At 33.9% G+C, this 16,499-nt stretch overlaps 1 long non-coding RNA gene and 3 pseudogenes across 2 annotated transcripts; 2 read left to right on the forward strand and 2 right to left on the reverse strand.

Moving 5' to 3' along the window:
* LOC149565806 ((1S)-1,7-diacetoxy-luvungin A aldo-keto reductase-like) overlaps window positions 1-2,520 on the forward strand; it is a 33,831-nt pseudogene extending 31,311 nt beyond the window's left edge.
* LOC149565808 (uncharacterized) lies at window positions 1,125-3,175 on the reverse strand. Its single transcript, XR_016362069.1, has one exon. It is a non-coding gene; the product is annotated as an uncharacterized LOC149565808 (long non-coding RNA).
* On the reverse strand, window positions 1,125-5,561 carry LOC149565807 (disease resistance protein Roq1-like; annotated as a pseudogene). The gene is made up of 2 exons (XR_016362068.1): window positions 4,851-5,561; window positions 1,125-4,721 (listed from the first exon to the last, which is right to left on the reverse strand). The product of XR_016362068.1 is annotated as a disease resistance protein Roq1-like (transcript).
* A 119-nt stretch (window positions 5,562-5,680) lies between these two features.
* LOC149565809 (protein TOPLESS-RELATED PROTEIN 2-like) overlaps window positions 5,681-16,499 on the forward strand; it is a 53,905-nt pseudogene continuing 43,086 nt past the window's right edge.

Raw genomic sequence — 16,499 nt, forward strand, 5'->3', positions numbered from 1 at the left:
CTTTGTCCAGAGTTACCACATCATCTTCCCTCTAGAATCACATCCAGAGTTGTTTCTTCCTCTCCCCCTGCCTCTTGCATTGGCGTGCGCTCTAAAAGCGAGCTCTTGAAAATAATTTGCTAATCTATTAATAGGATGCTCATAAGGATGGAATGATCCCATCAACTCATCAACAATCAATTCGGACGATTCTTTTGACTCTTCAATAGCAATCAAAAGTGTATCAAACTTTTGATGTAAACTCCTCAAGATCTTCTCCACAACTCTTTGTTCTTCAATCTCTTCTCCATTTACTTTCATCTGGTTAAACAAAGTGGAGACTCTAGTGTTGAACTCTAATATATAGATTCATTTTCTTTCATAAGAAGATATTCAAACTCTCTTCGAAGCATCTGCAACTTCACAACACAAACTTGATTAGTCCCTTTGAATATAGCCTCGAGAATATCCCAAGCTACTTGGGAATAACTAGCTGCTGCTATTCTCAAAAATAAGGCCTTTGTTAAGGCTATTTCAATCATGTTCATTGCCTTAGCATCTTTTCTTCTTCTCTCTCTCAATTGAGTCTTTTGATTGTTTGTGAGGGCAATGAATTGAACAGGGTTTGTGGTATTTGTGAAACCAGTTATCACAAGCTCCCACAAATCATTAGCTATCATGATGGTCTCAATGTTTCTCGCCCAAACATGATAGTTCTGTCCATTAAAGGATGGTGATTGCTGCTAAACTTTTATCTCATCTCCAGCCATGTCTCTTGCATAATATCTTCAAAAACACCCAACAAACACAAATGCCGGAACTCACTAGGATGAAGGGCTTAATAGCTCTAATACCATGTAAAGAATAATAAATGAATGGATCAGGGGTTAACTTTCAAAAAATAAGCATAGATAAGCTACTCGGCAATAGAAGAAACTGAGTTTACTTAGCAATAGAAAGAAACAAATTTACTCTGCAAAAGAACAATCTAAAATAGTTAATGTGGAGCAATGTTAACACTATGAACCAGACGTGTTAACCCACCATGTAAACTATGAAAATAAACCCCAAATCATAAAACAAGAACATGGATTGTTGCTCTGTCTTTTCCAACAATCAAATGCACAACAGAATAAAGATTCAAATGGAGACAATCAAATCATAAGAGGAGATGTGCAATTTCTTGCTTGCATGTATATTCAAAATGGATTACAACTAGTAATCTGTAAATGAACTTCTACAGCAAATAACTACTGCTGATACAAAATACAAAATCTCCAACACTCAATGGCTGCATACCAAGTTCAATCAAGCTTCTATGAGCTTTACAACAGTCTGGAGAAATCACTGCTGTACAGACACAAAAAATATTAAGCTACAACTGCTGTTGTAAACACTCAATGACAAACAGAGGAAGGTTGCTCTGTTTTCTGTCTGCTATATGCTCTGTTTTTTTGCGCCTCTGCTACTCTCCTTGGAATGTTGCCTTCTCCCTATTTATAAATCATGAAACTTCACCTGCTAAGTAATTGATAGGGCTGCTTCAAAAACTTAGTTGCTAAGTTACGGTGAAACATGAAATAAAATTTCTAAGTATCAATTAATATTATTTTGCCGACATTGTTCAGCAGCTTATGCTGCTCAAGCTCCTTCAAGTTGCTCGGAAGTAAACGAGATGCTCAGGAATAAAATCATTCGGAGGCTTCAGACAATCAGTTATAATTTCAAACTCCAACAAAATGTAGGTATGCTCTCTCCCTAAACTGTTTCAGCTTATGTCAGCACACAAAAAAGATAGAACTTGCAACTATTTTTATTCCCCATCTTCCACGAATTTCACGAAATAGACACCTTTAATCTTTCCAAATATTTTAATTCTCCTTCCGGCTTCTTCAATTTGACACAATTGTGCAGGTTCAAATACTGAAGGCAAACTTCTCTAAAATTTTCAAGTCAAAGATTGTGAAAAAGCGAAGGTTTGGAAATGCTCCCGACTTGCCAAACGCCGTTGGAAATTCTTTGCACAATTCATCGTCGTCCAACGCCAATTTCACTAGATTGGGCATTGATTGTAACTCCGGATATTCAACACAGTGACAACCAATTAGGGCCAATTCCCTCAGGTTTGACAAATCACATATCCACCTGGGCATTGCAAAACAGATTAAACTAAAAACTTCAGATGTTTCATGTCTCTTATTTTCTCTGGAACCGGCTGAAGCTTCTACCAACAAAAAGTGATCTGGAAAAGATCTTGGGATGAGCATCGTTGGTTGAATTCCGTAAACCCATCTCCGGATTGTTGCTGAAAGGATTGTGGAGATCCAATTGAATAACATGCTTTCTAACATTATCACATTGGATTCCTTTCCAGTGGCAACAGTCCGTGGAATTGCTCCACGATTTCAGTCGACCAGAGGGGTCGTGAAGGCCACGCTTGAAATCCAAGAGAGAATTTCTTTCATCTTCTGGACAGCAAGATACCCAACAAATCGGCATCAACAGCAGAAATCCCGTCAAGGTCCAGATCAATGTCTGTGAGAATTTCATTTGGGTTTGTTCAATTTTGCCCTCTGATCAAAAGATATAATCATTATCCCCTTCAAGAAATATTCGGAATTTGCAATATTAACAGAAAAAATTCAAAAATACCACCAACTCTGTTTGTTTTGGACACTTACAGAGCCCCACAATTCCGTCGAAAATTATAAATGATAAGAAGGGAGTCTAATGCTTCTTGAGAGGAACTTCGTTGCAAGGTGCCAATGATCACGACTTCTATTGACTAGAAAATATTACAGTTGAAGTAAATGGCACGACTACGACTGTGACCAGCTGAATTATTGAAATTGAACAGTACGAATTTTTTTCCTTGCGGGAGATGTGAACGAAATCGAAGAAAAAGGCATCACTGAATTTTCAGGAAGGCCAATAAAAGCCGGCACCAGCCAATGCCACCATGGCTATGTGTGGAGGCTTCCTCAAGAGAAAAAGCACATTTGTTTTCACTTGAAATGTTTATGGCCAAATCATGCAACAGATCATGAACTGTATAATATTTGGCTAAACCAAACGGATCCCCTTCTTGTTCGTCTCTAAGATGAAGCAGACACAACTGAGCAAGTCGGTCTAGGCAATCCCAGGCGATATTCCACTGCTCCTCTCCTGCTGCTCCAGGGATGAATCCCTTTGCCATCCATAGATAAACCAGATATTCAGGGTCTATCTCCGCATCTGAAGGCAAAGCACATATCGGAAGGCAAAGCTAAACAATAAATAAAATTTATTTCATTGCCTTACGGCCTTGCTGAAATACATTACATAAGCCTCTATTTATGCATCACATAAGCCTCAGGACTGACCACACTTATTACATAATATATAAAATATTATAGTGCATTCATTAAGTCCCGTTTGGTTGGGGAAGATGATTTTTTTGACATAACCAGGTTATCTTATAACCAGATTTTCGAAAACCTAGTTTTGTGGTTTGGAAAGCCAATGGTCTGTTTGGTTGACAGGGAAGATGAATATACTGTGGACCCTACAATATTATTATTAAAACTGTCATAAAATTCAAAACCTGGTTTTAATTTCGAATTCCACCTTTTTGTTGGAAGAAACTTCTTTTAATTTTTGACCAAAATTGGAAGATGAAATTGAAAACCAGGTTATAATTTTAACCAACCAAACACCAATTTTTTTTTGCAAAACCTAGTTTTGCCTCTGATAACCCGATTTTGGTCCTCATCTTCCAGCAACCAAACAATGAATGGCTAACGGCTGAAACGGCTGGGACGGCTCATTGTCTGCTACCGACGATGGTGGGAGGTGAGCAGAAATTAAAACTGACAACAACATGCTCGGCGAAGACAAAAAAATAAATAAACAAAACAGGGTTTGAGATGTTGAGGCAAGGAATCGTAAATCAACATTAATATATTCATGACAGGGTCATGCTCTCCAAAGTGGGTAACTGCCTTTTGAAGCTCATACTGCTTGGATTCCCATTTTCTGAGAGATCTTGTGTTGGCGAGAGATGCTACTGTCGTTTCGATAGCGAGTGGCAAATTTCCACATTGCTTTACAATTTCACGACCCACCTCCTCCAAATGCAATGGCGCCCTATTTAAGCAGAACAGCTCCCCAACTGTCTTTATTTGACAAAAGTTCCATCTCATAAGTATGAGCTTTTAAGTTTTGAGCAAACCCCTCATTTCTTGTGGTTATCACAATTTTACAATCTTTATCATCCGGCAGACCAAGTTTATCTAAGATATAATCTTCTGTCCACAACGTCCACAGATCATCCAACACAATAAGGCATCGACTCCCTTGGAGACGGTCCTGAATCAATTCAGCCGCTCTCTCTTCAGTTAAGTTCTCGATCATTAAACCACCTATCTGGGAGGCTATATCTTCTTGTAAGTTCTTGACAGAATAAGATTTAGAAATACCAAGCCAAATTGAATAATCATACCCGATTTCAAGGCAGTGTAGACATTTTGGAGAAGAAACGTCTTCCCGAGACTTTTAATTCTGGGTTTTCCAAGAAGCCTTTTAATTCTTCAACTTTGGAATCGATGCCCACCGGATGTGAATCTCTGGGCAGAAGACTTGATTTCTTGCACTGTGCCAATCTACTTGTTGACCCTGCAACATCTGCAACTTTTGAAAAGCCCTTCTTTCCTACCTCGCGTTCCACAGCCAAACAAATCTTTGTACACAGCTCGTCGAAATTCCTGTCAATTTGTAAAGCGTTCAAAATCAATAGCTGGAGAAATAAATAAAAAACACAGAATCACAGAATCACAAAATCGGAATGCACGTTTGCAAGAAAAATAAAAGAAACAAAATAACCTAAGCCTTACCCCTTCGATGTGTTGAATTCGTAGCCAGAGAAAGCTGCAGATGAACGGAGCGCCTCTTTCCATTCTTGAAGCTTCTCTTTGCTGAATCTCCCCTTTTCTTCATGCTCAGCAAATGCACGCTTATAAACTCCCTTGTCGGGGTAGCGAAGGTCAGAAGGCTTCACGTTACAAAATATAGGTATAAATAGAGCCTTGGTGTTGAGCATGTCAACCAGCTCATTTAGACACCATGGGGACTCCGCATCTCGTTTGGAAAAGATGGCAATTTGCACAGAGGAAGAGCAAATGGCATCTTGTAAGCCGGGCTCAATTGTATCTCCCAACTGTAATTTCTGATCTTCAAGAAATGTACAGAATCCCTTTTCCTCGAGTGAATCGTAAAGTGCAAAAGCCACAGTAGCTTTCGTGTCAGGGCTTCGGTGGTTGATGAATGCATCATATAATCGTTTAGATGCGGTGAACGTTTCCGTTTCAAATTCACCGCGAGAACGTTTGAGAGATAACGAGGAAGATGCCATGAAGTCAATTGCCAAAGATGGATGCAAATATATAACTCAGAGAGGAGTCTCGACTGAGTTGGTCGAAATTAGAGAAAGTGTGAAGGCTTTAAAGGATTGAAGCACAACACATTCACTCATCGTACACTCATTCCGATGTTTCAACGTGCTTTCCCACTACATTTCGGACCTCAACGATGGTCCCTGTCAATTCTCAGCTATATTTCCCTGCGATTCGACACAAGGACTTTCCTAGATCGCACTGAACATGCTTCACGACAACAGTAAAATTCCGGTGAAATCGGACAAACCGCGTAAAGTTAAACTTCGAAAATGATTCCGCGGGGTCTCCTATGTCGATGGTGCGTGTCGATTCTTAGTCGTCTTTTCTATACAGGTATGTCTCACTCTCTCACCCCATTCATCAACAACAGATTCCTTGTTTTTCGTATTAAGCAACTTTAAAACAAAACAAAAAACAAAGATCCTCTCCCCCCACCCAAACAATAGTCATAGTCATTTACAGAAGATTATCAATAATTAAATAATTAGCACATTCAGATCCTCATTTTTTAATATCAAAATTTCATCTCTAGATGATAGATCTCTTGTTATCAAGATAACTTTATTCAATTTTACTAGGAATACGTTCTTTGTCGTGCAATGACTATTGACTTTTTCTTAACACAATTATTTGGGAAACAAATGAGGCCTACGTGAACCATTGAAGTCTCGTGATTCAAAGATCATCCTCTTACAAAGATAGAGCGTTAATCAAGAGGAAGGAGGGAGGGAATCATTTTTCCTTCTTTGATATATTTTTATTACTTTTGGATCTTAAATCTATTCCCCGAATTAGTACTTGTGGATAGGCTAAGTACTATTGTAACACTATTTGGATCACTCATATTAACTAGTTATTATATGAACTCTCTTGTACTAATAAAAAATCATTTTATTTAATGTTTTCCTATCAATATAATGTTTCTTTAAAACTACATCCGAATTTGTTAACTCTAAAATTTGTATATATATTTTTTTTAGATTTTGATTGGATTAATGACTTGGACTCTTATATGTGGATTTGTAAGTTGTAAGATATATTTTTTTAATAAAATATATAAATTAATTTCTCTTATCCCTAATTTTTAGCACATTTTGAACATCAGCAATTCACAAGTTTTATGCAATAAGGTGTTGCATTGACAAATAAATTGTATCTAATATTAATATTTATTAATTATTTGAACATTATATAACCATTGTTTTCTACTTTTCAGTCTAATTAATAGAAGTCAACAAATGGTCACACGAGTGCAAATAATAGTTGTATAGCCAAGCGTCATTAGATTTGATAGGTACAGAAGTGAAAATTGCTTGAGGTTGGTTGTTGTTATTAGTATTGATGTTATAATGAGTTGTTATAGACATTATGAGTGTTTATTCTTTCTTTATTTATTTTTAAAATTATTAAGTTAAAAGAAATTAAAACATAAAAAGTAAAAGTTATATTACTAATGATATGCTATTCTCCGTATCAAATATATTTGTGGAAATGTGAGTAATACGATAGATTTTTAAGAATTTTTCTAATATTTGATGTTTATGGTCTTCGTGTCTTATATTGTAAATTCACATAAAATCTGATAAATTTTTACCAAAAATTATTAATCGTTGTTTAGTGCATTTTGTATGGAGATTACCAATTTCCTACTAGTAGCTTCCTATTTGCAACCTCTTCTAATTAAAATTAATAAATTTTAATTTTGTGAGTTGTGAAATCTTAGCGATACTTATAGTACAAGACTACCGACACATTTATGCATAAATATTGTAAAATCATCTTTTACAGGAAACATATCGGCTCCTAGAGTTCATGTATTGTATGAGTATTACAAACAAAAATGGGTGCTTGTGGTACATGTTTATAGAGGCATCTTCAAGTAGGTAATGCGAAACATTTTGAAATAACCATTTTTTCACCCTTATGTGTGTAGCATATCCTACAACATTGGGCATCACTAAATAGAAGCCTAAGAAATGGCTACAACCAATTAAGTCAAATACTAAGGTTCAACCAAAAAGAAATCATCAAATTGATAATACCATTTATGACCTATGTAGGACAAATTTAGATATGTTGAATATTGTATACACATAAAATTGAGCACATTAAATCAATGCAATAAAAAATCCCTTTAATTGATTATTTAATTGATTTATTCATTTATTATATAGTTTTTCTATTGTGTAATTAATTTCCCAATTATTCTAAACCTACCATTAATTCATTTAAATAATTTCATCGTACATCCTAACTAATTACACCCCATTCATTTCACCCCATCTACCTCATCACATGTCACATGTAAATCAATTTTATTAATTACTTAAATAGGGTATTTTCCATTAGCATGTGGAGACTCTTCTTAACAAACAAAAATGGCACATGCTCTCTCATGCAACATCCATGTGCCCTCTAAGGACACATGCCCTCACAAGAAATCACCTAATATACACTTGGCACTCTTCGAGACACATGGCATTCCTCTTGCCACATAAAGCTCATACTTGTCCAATATTGCACAATACGTGTCACTTTTTTACTCAAACAAGGACACCTCTCCTGTCATGGAAAAATCTATAAATGGAGGTTATTTTGGAAGCATACATTTTTTGCACCACTATACATATCCAGGTTAAAGTACAGATCTGTGTCACCTTTTGAACTAACTTTACCAATCCAACTAGACCGGATCTGATCGAATCTACAGAATTTAATTAGGGGTCATGCGACACGTCTACACGTGTTTGTAACATTCTATTCGGAACCAATTCGGCCAAATCAGTTATGGTCAGAACGTTGAAAACTATATAAGCTACGAAAATTGCAATTTGTGGCTCATTTGAATGAAATGAGTTGTTGGGATTATGGAGCGAGAGGGGGCTACATGAGTACTTCAGTCGGAACAGGTACATCAACATTTTTTCCCAATATTTTACTATGTTTTACATTTTATTTTATGTTTCCTTAGTTATAAATTAGTTTTGTAATGATTTTTTTTAATGTTTTACTATTTTAAACAGTTAAAATAATTTTTATACATCTTTGTTTTTAAATAATCTATTAATTTTTTAAAAAGTATATGTAATATTTTGTTTTAAGTCTGTGTAATATTAGACAAGTTAGAAAAAAATCTTTAATTTTTGTAAACTTTAAACAATATTAGATAATTAGATAAATTGTAAAATATTATTTCATTATTTAGAGAGTACATTAGAAAATATTTTTTTTTAAGTAGAGAATATTAGAAAATTTAGAAAATTTTACTTTGTTTGTTATAGAAAACATTAGAAAATGTTAGGAAAAAGTTTAGAAAATACTACTTGAAATATTATAAAAACCAAAAAAAAAAGAAAATACTAGAAAACTTTATCTAGCATAAATAAAACTCTAACATTGAACCAAATGAAACTGGTAACTGAAACCCTCACATTGAACTAAATCATACTCTACCTCATTCATTGAACCTAATTAATTATAACTAAAACCCTAACATTGAACCTAATAAATTGTAGCTAACTGGAACTTAACATTGAATGTAATTAAACAACAACATTGAATCTAATCAAACTCTAACTAAAACTCTCACATTGAATCAAATTAGACTCTAACTCCTATATTGAACCTTAAATCCTAACATTATTCACCTAATGAAACTCTAATTTAAACCTTGAAATCCCCCCTCTCTCTAACTCCTAACCTTGCCTCTTTATCTCTCTCTAACTCCTAACCTTGTCTCTCTATCTCTCTCTAACTTATCTAACCTCATCTCTCTCAACCCTAACCTCCTCTCTCTCTCTCTCTAAATCCTAACTCATTTCTCTAATCCCTAACCTCATCTTTGTAATCCATAACCCTCTTTATCTCTAAATCTTAACCCCATCTCTCTCTCTAACCCGTAGTTCCTCTCTCTCTAAGTCCTAACCCCATCTCTCTACACTCTCTCTCACATAACCTTCTCTCTCTAACTTACATAACCTCATCTCTTTCAACCCTAACCTCATCTCTCTCAAACACCCTAATGCTCATGTGCCCGTTAATAAATGGTCATTGATTGGTCCAAACCTTTTGGTGATGCCAAAATGTTTGGAGCTAGCTACAGTTGGAAATTGAGTGGCAAACAATACACGTAGATATGTGTACAAGAGGATCACCATTATTGTGACCTAGGTACATGAGATGTCTACTAATCGAGTGCATAGATACATGACACACTCATAGCATCTATAGGTGGTCATGATGGTGCATCATCTTTAGCTAAAGATATGTATGTTGACATTACAGTCAAGTTTTTTAATTAGTCACACACACACACACACACACACACACACACACACACACACACACACACACACTTAATCAAATGGTTAGTAGCTACTAAGCTTATCTTGTAGTCTATAGTGTTAACCAAAGTAATTCAGGCTATACAAGTTCTAAATTTGCTACCGAGTTCTAGGAACAATATTTAGTTCACACCAAGCAATATCTACCAAGTTGGTGATTATCAGTGCAAATCAAGTTTCGTAATGTTTACCAAGTCTCTCAATACAAACCAAGTTTTCTAGTGCTTACCAAGTTCACAAATTCAACAATGTAAATCTAGTGTTGACCGAGCTATACAGTGTCAACCAAGCGATTCAGTTTATACCGAGCTCGCAGTGATAGTGTTGACCGAGCTATGTAGTGTCAACCAAGAGATTTAGTTTATATGCCATGTTTCACAGTGTTCACTGAGTCACCAATGCAGACCGAGTTCAGACTACTTAGAAGTGATTAGTATGAGTCGAGCTTCTACGTCTACCAAATGCCTAACAATGTTGAGCATTGACAATGGTTGTTGAGTCTCAAAACCTCACTGAGTTTGTCTTCAGGATCCAAGTACCTACAATTGGGTCAACTTTGTGTATTTTGGTGAAACTTGTACTGTAGCTGAATTTGATGAATTGTAAATTGGATTGCTATATATGAAATGTATTGTATCACATCCAAGAAACATGAAGAAGAATAAAAGGAAGACATACTAAGAGCAGAAAGTGTGAAGCAAGAAGGTTACAAGCAGTATAAGGAGCAGCAAAGATGTATCCATCACAACAAGGTGATCATTACACTTCAAAGGAATCTCATTCAGCAAATCAAAGTTGCAAATCAGAGATCAGCGACTGGTTCATCCTAGCAGATGGAATAGTTAAATCGTTTCACAAGGTAGACTTAACAATCTTTTGTAAATCTCTTTACCGAGTACATACTTCATTGTATGTTTGAAATCCTTTTGCAAGGTGGACCTAGCAGTCCTTATTGCTCCTAACAGGGAAAATCATTAAAAGTGATCATTGTAAGCCTTAACAATCCAACTTTATACTGCAGTACTAAAGCTTGTGGGTATCATCCCCACCCTAGTTTTACTTTCAATTTGGAAGGTTTATGGGTTACCATATTATGTTTCAAAGTGTTATAAATGTTTTAATGCTTTTAGTTTTTCATATATGCAATTAGATCATAGTACATGTGAAGGATTAATTGGTAAATTAAGATTAAGTTTTATTGGTTATTGATTCACCCCTCCCCTCTCAGTAACCTAGTCTATCGTATATTTCCAACAATGTATCACGAGGTTGACATCCCATCTCCACTAGACATCTCTTAGATTCTTCAACTTAGACTGTTTGATAGGATCGTGTTTGATATTTATACATGTCATATACATGACTTTGGCTCATATGTTTTAGATGTTTGATATTCATTTACCATGAGATCCTTTAGATTTACAATACTTGTTTTTTATATTTCATATAGACACACCTTTTATGGGATATTTTACATTTATAGTGCTCATATTTGACATATTTTATATTTGCATGAGTTATCTGACCATTTACATTTATAGTTGATAGATTGCATATTTGCATGAGTTATCTAAGCATTTAAATTTATAGTTGACATTGAGTTATCTGACCATTTACATTTATAGTTGACATATTTGATATCTGCATGAGTTATCTGGCCATTTACATTTATAGTTGACATATTTGATAATCATTTGATATGTGCATGTTCTTAGATATTTACATTAGAGTTGCATATGTTTTACAAAATTATAGTGAATATCTATTACAAAATTATATAGAATATATTTTACATATATGTGCATACATGTTTTCAAAATTTATAAAATATCTTTTACATAAATATGCATAAATTTTTCTTAAATATCTTTACAATATTTTTTAGATAATTTTTAATGTCTAACAAATTTACATGTTGTAGAATTTTGTGAAAATATGTTCTAGATAAATTTACATGTGTGTTTGAAATTTGTATAGCAAGTATTTTAGATAAATTTGCATGTGCCAAATTTACAATTAAGTAAAGTTTTACATTTGCATATATAAACACAACATATTTACAAATACATGTATATATAAATTTAAAATATTCATATGAATCATAAACCCATCTATAAATGTACACATGATGTATACACATATGTAATGAGATCAACATGCATAATGTTTAAAATCATGTAGACGTCTAGGTAACTTGTACATGTGATGTCAAAGTACTATAGATATATAAGCAAAATATCAAAGTAATAAAATATAACTACTTAACATAAAGCTCCTGATACATATGGTTTGAATCCTCTCTATGTTTCATAATCTCCAGCTACTTTTCATTATCCTCAATATCTAACCTCCACTTTGATTTTCTACGTCCTTTTTTTGGCACTTTATCAAATTGAATCTTTGTGGCTAAAACCAAGTGGTTGTAATGAAAAACTTTTTGTCTAGGCATGTATTCAACAAAATTAACACCATTGTGGTCATTTTTTCGTTTGTTATTAATAGGTGCCTACAAAATTAGATTTACTTCATTTACTATTCTTAATAATATAGAAAAGAATTAAATATTTACAATTAATCTCTCACTTTCTAATTACTTGTATAGATCATATAAAGGGATAATCTATACCTTCTATAACAACCGAACAAGTTCGATATGACTAGTTATCATCATTTGTAGTTGGTTCAGTTGACTTGAATTTTGCTTGTGTGCAGCTAAGTACATAATAATTTACACCTTCCACATTTTCAGGATCTACATACAAAGTAAATATGTCACCTAAAAATGTACAAAAATAATCTGTATGCATATAGTTACGGGCAATTTTCGAGGTACAAGTGATAACAGGATGAACATAGCACATAATAGAGTAAAGGTATTTTTGGTTAAGGGATTGTTTTGTTTTGCCAAAATAATGACTTAACAAGGTTGGGAATACATCCTAGATGTTAACCCTCACTTAGTAAAAAGTTATATTTTCAAAAATGTGCAAGGTATTGAAGGTTGATTTGTTAAGCAGTTTGGTATAAAGGAAGACACTTTTTGTTTGTAATAAGTGTGGCATTGTAATATAATGTTTGAATGTGTGCTTTGTATAATTGGTGTTGATGCAAACTTGATGATAGTATGGTATTGTACCAATGTATGATCAATTTTGTAAAGAGAGTTGCAAAGAACAAATCAGATATTGAAGATATCAGTATTGTTAGAAAGGTTTTTGTAACTACACCTTTTGTATACAAATTGTACTATTGTATATACAGGTTTGGGTAATGGGCTCATTTTTCTAGTTTTGTTTTATAATAACAACTCCTAACAAGGTTGAGGCTTCTAACAAGGATAGATACACTATACAGATGTAATAGAGTCCTAACAAGGTTAATACCTTTCACAAGATACTTTTGATTAGTGGATCATTATGTGGGTACCATCCCACTAGAGTTTTCCCTTTTCCATGGTTTCCCTAATTAACAAATAATGGTGTCATGAATTGCATTCTGTTATGGTTATGTTTACTTTTTATTTTGATCATATATGCATTCTTATAGATTGTTAAAGATATCCATAGTTGGGAAAAAGTTTTTCGAAGACTAATTTACCTACCCCTCTCAATATTCCCTATTTCTAACAAGTGGTATCATAGTATAGTTACTCAAAGGAGGCCTAACAGCTTGAGTAAGATATCTATGGATATGGATTAGTTATAGAAAAACCTTGACAAGGCTCTTGAGGAACTTGATGTAGTTACAGAGGAAAGAAACAAAATGAAGATCAAACTTAAAGATGCATAGATCTCATTTAGAAGTTGAAAGAGAAGATTGAATCATCTAAATCCAAGAAGAAAAAGTGACATGATTAGATCAAGGATAGTGATGCATCTTCTAATCTTAAGAAAGAGAATGAGATTATAAATCATGAACTTGAGATCACCAATCTTAAGATGAGTATAATGGAAGATGATAAGAAAAAAAAATCAAATTCGAGATCTAAGAATGTAGATTTGAAATCCAAACTTACCAAGGTGACATCTAAACTTGAGACTAAAAAGTTATAGTATAATAAATTTGAGTAGTATAATACTATTCTTAAAGGAGATCTTACACAAACAAAGAAACATCTAGAAAAGTTGTATTGCAACACAAAAAAGATTGATAAGCAAATTATGGCACAAAGAGCTATTTATTACAAGACAATGATTGGATATATTGAAGAAGAATCATCTAAAAAAGTTGAAGTTACTCAAGAACAAAATCTAGTGAACCAACAACTTGAACAACAAGAAGATATGAACAAAGAAGTACTTAAATCACTTGAACAACATGAAAAAGTAAAAATATAAATTAATGGAAGATGTTTTGCATATAATCATCTTGGACACATGAAGGACTACACGAGTAATTATTCTAAACCCTTTTTTGGATATTACTATAATTGTTTTTCTCATGGACATAAAGCTAATGAATGTAGAAAACCTAGATATAATAATAATAATGGATTATATGAAGTACATAACCTGCAGATAGTATACCATTGGGGGAAAACAAATGTCACAAGAAATGGAGTTATGTGTTATAAGTGCAACAATTTTGGACATATTGCTAGAAATTACAGATTGGAGACTAATCAATTTGGACCTAGATATGGAAACAATGTGATAGAATGTTATATTTGCAATAATTTCACTAGTACATTTAACCCCAAATTTCTACCTTAAATTTCAACCATCAAATATAAATTGCTTGGTTGGTTGCATTATAAAGGAAACCTTTGTTTTTCTTTTTTTTTAATACATGCTTGTGTTGGTCTCAATTGCAACCAATGCTTTATATTTTGTGTTGGTCTCAATTGCAACCAACACGACAACATAAAGATTAAGCAAATCAATTGAGCATTTCACTTGAGCACCATATCAGTTCAGCATTTCACTTGAGATGAGCATTTCGAGCATCATTCGTGTATAATTTGAGGATTTCCAGCATTCTACATCCTTTGAGCATTTGGAAACCTTGTGAGCAATGTAACCCTAGAATTCCTTTAGGCGCCATTTTTGGTAATCCTGCCACAAAAATCAAGCAAATCAAGTAAGCATTCAAAATAAAAAAGAAAGGATTTTGTTTTGAATGAAGATACATTCTGCGAAGTACTCCAATGTTGATATTCTTTATCTGTATTTTCGATTTTCTTATCAACTTATGACCGACGTACTTGGAGAAAAATAAAATAAATTTCTTTGAATTATTTGTACAAAGTTTCCTATTTCGGCCAATACTGTAGCCCTAAACTTGAACTGTCGGTCGTCATTCGAGCATACACGAACTCGCCTGGCTTCGTGTCACAACCAATGAATAGGTGAATAGGTGAGTCAAAAAATAGCAAAAGTTTTCTATTTTGTAAGGATGGGTGGGTAGTTTGTTAAGCAATGAAGTTTGAAAAATAATTTAACTATTTACATTGTTCTTTTCACCTTTGATTAGGGCAATTGACAATCTAGTAGGTCTGTAGTAGGTTTAAAACTCAAATAAATTTACCTTTTCTAAAAACACTTGGTAAAGTAAAAACATTTTCAAATACCCTTTTCCAAGTACCTTAACATACCCAAACCTTACTATAGACTTCTTTGGACCAGGTCTTACTGTCTACACAATGTGACCCTTAAGTAGCATAAAATCCCATCAATTAACAAAGCATCATCACTCTTCTCCCATCCTTATCACTCCAAACTCTTAGTAGATTCATATAATGGATAAATATGACTAAATCTCAAAGGGTTAAGACTCAATCCACCAAAAACCCCCAAAACTCCAATTTATGACTTCTAAACCCTCAATCCAAGGGTTTCTCAAATCCACTGTATCTGATCAATTCCAAGAACAAATGAAAGTTGTTTCTCCTTTAGATGATCATACTAAGATGGTTCAAACCATAAAATAGGTTCCTCCTTTAGACCAAAACTCTATTGTTGCTCTATACCCACAAATTCCTTCTAGGAAACTTGCATTGTTTCATAATAGTCAACCAATGTTGCATTCTCCTCTATAATTAAAAGGTTAGAAGAGAATTATACATGTTAGAAATGCACATCCCATGAAGTTTGGGCCCTTAGAATTCATGGGATGGCCATAAAGTAATAGGTCTTAGGATTGGTTACAAGATAACTAACAGAATCAACACTTATTTACTTGCACTAGGTGTACAGACTTCTCAAAATGAAGTGAAGTTCATTCAAAAATGATTAAAATGGAATAAATAAGCCTTCCTAATTCATAGATATGTCAATCCAAACAATGAGGAGTTCAAAAAATCAATGACATAGCAAAATGAGGATTTTATTGCTCATTGTTTTTATCAGTCCGTACAGCCAGATCTCTGTCATACAATAGATGCATTTATGCTTTAATAGCCTTCCCCAAACTGTCACAACCAACTCTTACCGGTCGAAGGCTAATTTTAAGCCTAAAGACACCCCAAACACTAATTCCCTCCAAATACCTTTATAGCCATTTGTTTTTAAATATTTGAATTTTAAATAACAAAAATGGTTTTTAATTTATCTTCAACCCTTATTCTAATACCCATACCTATCCCCTACCCATTCTAAACTTCTTGTAAACATAACTTAGGTTTGGAGAACATTAGTCCAATACAAACAAATTCTTGGTCCTTTAAGGACATTACAAGTATGACTTTCAGTCCTTTTAGGACATTACAAAATAAACTCTTATGAGTACATTGTTTGGTTATGAAAAC

The sequence above is a fragment of the Cupressus sempervirens genome, chromosome 3, assembly GCF_028749045.1.
Source record: "Cupressus sempervirens isolate cs-2001-9-10 chromosome 3, ASM2874904v1, whole genome shotgun sequence".
Taxonomy (NCBI): domain Eukaryota; kingdom Viridiplantae; phylum Streptophyta; class Pinopsida; order Cupressales; family Cupressaceae; genus Cupressus; species Cupressus sempervirens.